The following is an 8630-nucleotide window of genomic DNA, read 5'->3' as shown; positions in this document are numbered from 1 at the left end:
GCAAACCTGCGCGGCCAAAACACCAGACCAACCGGGGGGGTCCCGCTGCTATTTTTGCGGCCAGCCGAAACACCCTCGGCAGCGATGCCCGGCCCGCGCGGCTACCTGCAAAAGCTGCGGGAAGAAGGGCCACTACGCGACGGTGTGCAAGTCCCGTGGGGTCGCCGCTATCTCCGGGGAAGAAACGGGACCACAGACCCAGCCCCCCCAGCAATCCACGTGTGACCAACGGACGCCGCCATTTTGGGCCCCGGACGCCACGAGGGAGAGATGGCGCCGCCATTTTGTCCACCCCCGACCGCGCTCGATCCATCTTGGCTGAAGGACCCCGACACAGACGGCCACACACTGCCTGATTACGATGCTCAACTTCAACAACCACGTCTGGCTTCGACGACCCTCGACCAGTCGCGACCCCGGACGCTCCAGACTGCAACCACTACAGTCCTAGTGAATGGCTACGAGATGCCGTGTCTTATCGACTCTGGGAGCATGGAGAGCTTCATTCATCCGGACACGGTAAGGCGCTGTTCCCTCGTAATTCGGCCAAGCCCCCAGAAAATCTTCCTGGCGGCGGTATCTCACTCCGTTCAGATCACGGGGTTCTGCATCGTTAACCTAACGGTGCAGGGGAGGGAGTTACGAAATTACCGGCTGTATGCCCTCCCCCATCTCTGTGCGCCCACACTCCTAGGGTCGGACTTCCAATGCAACCTCCAGAGTTTAACATTTAAATTTGGCGGCCCTATACCCCCACTGACTGTCTGTGGCCTCGCGACCCTCAAGGTTGAACCACCTTCCTTGCGAACCTCACCCCGGATTGCAAACCCGTCGCCACAAGGAGCAGACGGTACAGCGCCCAGGACCGAGCATTTATCCGGTCCGAAGTCCAGAGGCTGCTGAAGGAAGGCATCATCCAGGCTAGCAACAGTCCCTGGAGAGCCCAGGTGGTAGTTGTTAAGACTGGGGAGAAACAGAGGATGGTCATCGACTATAGACAGACCATCAACAGGTACACTCAGCTAGATGCGTACCCTCTCCCCCGCATATCCGACATGGTCAATCGGATTGCACAGTACAAGGTCTTTTCCACAGTGGACCTCAAGTCCTCCTACCACCAGCTCCCCATCCGTCCCGGTGACCGCAACTATACTGCCTTCGAAGCAGACGGGCGGTTATACCACTTTTTAAGGGTTCCATTCGGCGTCACGAACGGAGTCTCGGTCTTCCAACGAGAGATGGACCGAATGGTTGACCAGCACGGTTTACGGGCCACGTTCCCATATCTCGACAACATCACCATCTGCGGCCACGACCAGCAGGACCACGACGCCAATCTCCAAAAATTCCTCCAGACTGCTCACGCCCTGAACCTCACTTACAACAAAGAAAAATGCGTGTTCCGCACCGATCGTCTAACCATCCTGGGCTACGTAGTGCGTAATGGAGTGATAGGCCCCGACCCTGAACGCATGCGCCCCCTCATGGAGTTCCCTCTCCCCCACTGTGCCAAAGCCCTGAAACGTTGCCTGGGATTCTTTTCTTATTACGCCCAGTGGGTCCCCCAGTACGCAGACAAGGCCCGTGCACTAATCCAGTCCACTACCTTTCCCCTGACGACAGAGGCATGCCAGGCCTTTAGCCGCATCAAAGCGGATATCGCAAAGGCCACGATGCGCACCATCGACGAGTCCCTCCCCTTCCAGGTCGAGAGCGACCCATTGGATGTAGCTCTGGCGGCCACCCTCAACCAAGCAGGCAGACCCGTGGCCTTCTTCTCCCGAACCCTCCACGCTCCAGGAATCCGCCACTCCTCAGTGGAAAAGGAGGCACAAGCAATAGTGGAAGCTGTGCGATACTGGAAGCATTACCTGGCTGGTAGGAGATTCACTCTCCTCACTGACCAACGGTCGGTTGCCTTCATGTTCGATAATGCACAACGGGGCAAGATCAAGAACGACAAGATCTTGCGGTGGAGGATCGAACTCTCCACCTTCAATTATGAGATCTTGTATCGTCCCGGAAAGCTGAACGAGCCATCCGATGCCCTATCTCGCGGCACATGTGCCAATGTACAAGTGGATCATCTACAAGCCCTCCACGAGGACCTCTGCCACCCGGGGGTCACTCGTTTCTACCACTTCCTTAAGGCCCTCAACCTCCCTTACTCCGTCGAGGATGTCCGAACAGTCACCAGAAACTGCCAGATCTGCGCTGAGTGCAAACCGCACTTTCAGGCCAGATAGAGCGCACCTGGTTAAGGCCTCTCGAGCCTTTGATCGCCTCAGTTTGGATTTCAAAGGCCCCCTCCCCTCCACCGATCGCAACGCGTACTTCCTGAACGTCGTTGACGAATACTCCCGTTTCCCTTTCGCCATCCCCTGCCCCGACATGACAGTGTCCACGGTCATTGAAGCCCTCGGTACCATTTTTACACTGTTCGGTTTCCCCGACTATATCCATAGCGACAGGGGGTCCTCCTTTATGAGTGACGAACTGCGTCAATTCCTGCTCAGCAGGGGCATAGCCTCGAGCAGGACGACCAGTTACAACCCCTGGGGGAACGGGCAGGTAGAAAGGGAAAATGGAACAGTCTGGAAGGCCGTCCTGCTGGCCCTCCGGTCTAGGAGCCTCCCAATTTCCCGCTGGCAGGAAGTCCTCCCGGATCCCCTTCACTCTATCCGGACCCTGCTGTGCACCACCACGAATCAAACGCCTCACGAGCGCCTCCTCCTCTTTCCTGGGAAGTCCTCCTCTGGAACGCCACTTCCAACCTGGCTAGCAGCTCCGGGACCCATTCTGCTCTGGAAACATGTGCGGGCGCACAAGTCAGATCCGTTGGTGGAACGGGTGCATCTCCTTCACGCCAACCCGCAATACGCCTATGTGGAGTACCCCGATGGCCGACAGGACACGGTCTCCCTGCGAGATCTGGTGCCCGCCGGAGCTACCCACACCCCCCCAACGCCAATCACCACCTCCTCACTCCCGTCGGTTCATCCCGCAGCCACCCCCTTCCCGGGGGGTTCGGTTCTCCTCCCAGAACTGCCCAGGAGTAAGGAGACAGGGGACAGCGCTACGCTCCCTGAGTCGACGGGACTCGAGCCAGCGCCATCACCACCACTCCCGAGACGATCGGAAAGGACAACCAGGGCGCCCATTTGGCTCATCGAATCACTTTAACTCTCAATGTTTTCAGTTATTGTGTCTTGTTATAGTTATGGCATCATGCCGACCCTGTTTGGCCCGTTGGCCCAGTTGAAGCGATAATTTTGTGTTTTGTTCAAAGTTACGGCACAGTACCGACTCTGTAAACCCCTACCACCATGCGAACCACCATCCCGCCGGGTTTTTTCAACAAGGGGTGAATGTGGTGGTATGTATTAGGGGTAATATGGTACACCACGTGTCGACAGGCTATTGGTGGAGGGATGCCAGGTCCTGATAGGATCTGCCACCTACTGGACTCCACCCAGAAATGCCGGTATAAGAACCCAGTTTTTCCCTCCATTTCCCTCAGCAGCTGCATTCTGTAACCACGCTGCTGGGGATAAAGTTCTGCTTAATAAAGCCTTCAATTGACATTACCTCAACCTGCCTCGCGTCATATTGACGGTGCTACACATAGCTGCACTGTCCACTCACTTTAGTGGCTTTCAGCAGCAGCTTTCATCAGCTACAGAAACAGGTACAGAAAGTTCTGGCCAAAGAGGAATGCATGGAGCACAAGCACAGCCTTTCCTGCAGATTGTTTCCTAACTGAATATGATTCAATTGTCACTGACTACTATACAGAAACCAGGGCCTTTCACAGTTTAATGGGCTCCATTTCAGTGGTGTAGATTATCATATACTTGTTCCATGCAAGTACACCACAGACAAGACTAATGAGAATTTTGGCAGGTGATACCATCCTACCAGAACATCATTCTATTTTGTTCTCTAACATCAGCTGGAAACCAGGCACATGCAGGACGCATCTCTCCCCTTTAGCTGAGAAAACACCCATTTTGAACCTAAAAGTGTGAAACTTGACGTGCCTGGATCATATTCCAATTATTACCTCCACGGTCGCATTCTTCCCCAGAGATCAATAAAATGCTCTGTGGGTGAAATCAACATTGGTGGGGGTGTAAAATGGATGATATCAGATAAACAATCTGTTATACATGTCACCCAATTTTCTTTGCCACTAAAGTCAACAAAAAGGAGGATCAAAATGTATGCTGGGTGACCCATTTGCTCCTACCAATTTTTGCCCCTAATTAAGTTGAATATCACTTCCATTGAATTTAAGGCCTTATTTTTTAAGGTATTTAAATATTTAAGAATACATACTTCACAATAATTTACCCCTAAAATTATCCATTGTGTTTTTGAGATGTTTTATTATAATGTCTTTATGGATATGATTAGTCTGCCCAGAAATCTGAGCTTAGGTCTTGGTCAACAGCTACAAACGACTATGAGACAATAACACATCTGATCCTAATCCCTTCAGGCATCAGTTGAGTATCAGTGCAATTGACTGGCGATTGGAATGGCTTGCATCTCATGTTGCTGAAGAAGTTCTGCCTTTCTTTGAAATTTTCAAACTTATTTGAACAAAGAAACAGCATAAATTTTTCTGGTAACGTTTTCACATTTTATCAACTGTTACATTTTTAGCTCAGCAAGGTAGCAGACGTCATTCATAATGGCCACCCAGAGAGAGGGAGAAAGAGGCCAGGCAACAGTGAGCCTAGTTTTGTGGCTCTGGCAAAAATACCCCAGGTTGCTGCCCTGGTTTTGACTAAGCTATCAGGGAACTTGATTTCTGGCATACTTGGGTTTTAATAGGTTTAAATTATTTTCCCTTATGAAGGCCTTGGAGTTGTTTGAAGATCTTGGGCGGGATTCTCCGCCGGCGGGATTCTCCGTTTTGCCGGCTCCCGGGGGTTTCCCGATGCCGTGGGGCTGCCCCACAATGGGACACCCCATTGACTAGCTGGCGTAACGGAGAATCCTGCCAGCAGGTCGGGGCAGAAATGTGGCGTGGCCGGGTGGAGAATCCAACCCATGGTTACATGGCTTTTATGTGTGACTCTGCACGCAAGGAAAATTTTGTATTGAGTGAAAGTTGTCCAACTAATGCCTGCTTTTCTACAGGCTCAATGATGGCCCTCCTCAGTACAGGATTTGTCACTTCCTTGCCCCACATGGGCACATATTCCAGACTGCCTGCTACAATAAATATATTATTGATTGTTTGGAAAGAATGCAGGGACATGGAAGCTCCACACTTTGATAACCTTCACTTCCGCATCAAAAGCCATCCTTAATGTGCGGATCAATGGACAACTAAGTGTACAACTCTTTGGAGGCCTGCATTGTGAAGTACAAACAGTAAATACAAGAGTTTGATGTGCAGGTCCCAGCACAGTGACAGGTGCTGTCAAAACAGTTCAGGGACCATTGCACTTGCATCGTTAGATCTTTCACAAACTTCCATTTTGCATTACAATTATCCAGCAGATTTGGAGTCTACAAAGGTTTATGCATCCTCACCTCTTTATCCCAGTGAAACATCAAAGCAAATTGAAATTGTTCATGCGCAAGATAATGAATAGAAGGTTTTGTTGTAACAACAGGCATGAATTTTGGAAGATTGCTCATGTTGTCGTTGCTGTTCCTAATGAACCTTGCAGTGATAAGATAAATTTAGAGACTCATTACAGTGCTTAAGTGGCAGTGGTTCTGCAATATAAATTAAATATTGAAAGAAAAATATGCTATAACCAGCCGTTGTATGTTCATATCACCCATTGGTGTGAATGAAAACTGAAAGAAAGTCTGCACGGCACTTTGGGTGTAAATGACAACTGAAAAATTATATACAAGATAAGCTATCAGAAATACTGGATAGCTGCAGATAATAACTCTGATCTGTTTCTTAGAAAGACTAAAAATCGTTGATCTTCAATCTTACGAATGCAAAGTTCGATTCAAAATTCTTAACTGTGCGCCTCGGGCAGAAATACGCATTCACACAATGATTAATGAGCTTGTCTTAAGCAAATTTGTAAACATAATCAAATATTCATGAACAATTATTCAGCATAAACTGTTAATAAATGAGAATGATTCATTGAAAGACAAACGCACAGAGTGCAGCTTGGAGGGGCATGAAGCTCAAGGCTATAAGACCATAAGACATAGGAGCGGAAGTAAGGCCATTCGGCCCATCGAGTCCACTCCACCATTCAATCATGGCTGATTTCAACTCCATTTACCCGCTCTTTCTCCAGAGCCCTTAATTCCTCGAGAAATCAAGAATTTATCAACTTCTGTCTTAAAGACACTCAACTTCCCGGCCTCCACCGCCCTCTGTGGCAATGAATTCCACAGACCCACCACTCTCTGGCTGAAGAAATTTCTCCTCATCTCTGTTCTAAAGTGACTCCCGTTTATTCTAAGGCTGTGCCCCCGGGTCCTAGTCTCCCCTGCTAATGGAAACAACTTCCCCACATCCACCATATCTAAGCCATTCATTATCTTGTAAGTTTCTATTAGATCTCCCCTCAACCTCCTAAACTCCAACGAATACAATCCCAGGATCCTCAGACATTCATCGTATGTTAGGCCTACCATTCCTGGGATCATCCGTGTGAATCTCCGCTGGACCCGCTCCAGTGCCAGTATGTCCTTCCTGAGGTGTGGGGCCCAAAATTGCTCACAGTATTCTAAATATGGCCTAACTAATGCTTTATAAAGCTTCAGAAGTACATCCCTGCTTTTATATTCCAAGCCTCTTGAGATGAATGACAACATTGCATTTGCTTTCTTAATTACGGACTCAACCTGCAAGTTTACCTTTAGAGAATCCTGGACTAGGACTCCCAAGTCCCTTTGCACTTCAGCATTATGAATTTTGTCACCGTTTAGAAAATAGTCCATGCCTCTATTCTTTTCTTCCAAAGTGCAAGACCTCGCACTTGCCCACGTTGAATTTCATCAGCCATTTCTTGGACCACTCTCCTAAACTGTCTAAATCTTTCTGCAGCCTCCCCACCTCCTCCGTACTACCTGCCCCTCCACCTATCTTTGTATCATCGGCAAACTTAGCCAGAATGCCCCCAGTCCCGTCATCTAGATCGTTAATATATAAAGAGAACAGCTGTGGCCCCAACACTGAACCCTGCGGGACACCACTCGTCACCGGTTGCCATTCCGAAAAAGAACCTTCTATCCCAACTCTCTGCCTTCTGCCTGACAGCCAATCATCAATCCATGTTAGTACCTTGCCTCGAATACCATGGGCCCTTATTTTAGTCAGCAGTCTCCCGTGAGGCACCTTATCAAAGGCCTTTTGGAAGTCAAGATAGATAACATCCATTGGCTCTCCTTGGTCTAACCTATTTGTTATCTCTTCAAAGAACTCTAACAGGTTTGTCAGGCACGACCTCCCCTTACTAAATCCATGCTGACTTGTCCTAATCTGACCCTGCACTTCCAAGAATTTAGAAATCTCATCCTTAACAATGGATTCTAGAATCTTGCCAACAACCGAGGTTAGGCTAATTGGCCTATAATTTTCCATCTTTTTCCTTGTTCCCTTCTTGAACAGGGGGGTTACAACAGCGATTTTCCAATCCTCTGGGACTTTCCCTGACTCCAGTGACTTTTGAAAGATCCTAACTAACGCCTCCACTATTTCTTCAGCTACCTCCTTTAGAACTCTCGGATGTAGTCCATCTGGGCCAGGAGATTTATCAATTTTTAGACCTCTTAGTTTCTCTAGCACTTTCTCCTTTGTGAAGGCTACCATATTCAACTCTGCCCCCTGACTCTCCGGAATTGTTGGGATATTACTCATGTCTTCTACTGTGAAGACTGACGCAAAGTACTTATTTAGTTCCTTAGCTATTTCCTTGTCTCCCATCACAAAATTATCAGCGTCATTTTGGAGCGGCCCAATGTCAACTTTTGCCTCCCGTTTGTTTTTAATGTATTTAAAGAAACTTTTACTATCATTCCTAATGTTACTGGCTAGCCTACCTTCATATTTGATCCTCTCTTTCCTTATTTTTCGCTTTGTTATCCTCTGTTTGTTTTTATAGCCTTCCCAATCTTCTGACTTCCCACTACTCTTTGCCACATTGTAGGCTTTCTCTTTTGCTTTGATGCATTCCCTAACTTCCTCTGTCAGCCATGGCTGCCTAATCCCCCCTCTGATAACCTTTCTTTTCTTTGGGATGAACCTCTGTACTGTGCCCTCAATTACTCCCAGAAACTCCTGCCATTGCTGTTCTACTGTCTTTCCCACTAGGCTCTGCTCCCAGTCGATTTTCGTCAGTTCCTCCCTCATGCCCCTGTAGTTACCTTTATTTAACTGTAACACCTTTACATCTGATTCTACCTTCTTTCTTTCAAATTGGAGATTGAATTCTACCATATTATGATCACTGCCTCCTAAGTGCTCCCTTACTTTAAGATCTTTAATCAAGTCTGGCTCATTACATAACACTAAGTCCAGAATGGCCTGTCCCCTCGTGGGCTCCATCACAAGCTGTTCCAAAAAGCCCTCCTGTAAACATTCAATGAATTCCCTTTCCTTGGGTCCACTGGCAACATTATTTACCCAGTCCACC

This window comes from Scyliorhinus torazame, chromosome 1, assembly GCF_047496885.1.
Source record: "Scyliorhinus torazame isolate Kashiwa2021f chromosome 1, sScyTor2.1, whole genome shotgun sequence".
NCBI classification, from domain to species: Eukaryota; Metazoa; Chordata; class Chondrichthyes; order Carcharhiniformes; family Scyliorhinidae; genus Scyliorhinus; species Scyliorhinus torazame.
Note: the sequence above shows the minus strand (reverse complement) of the source record.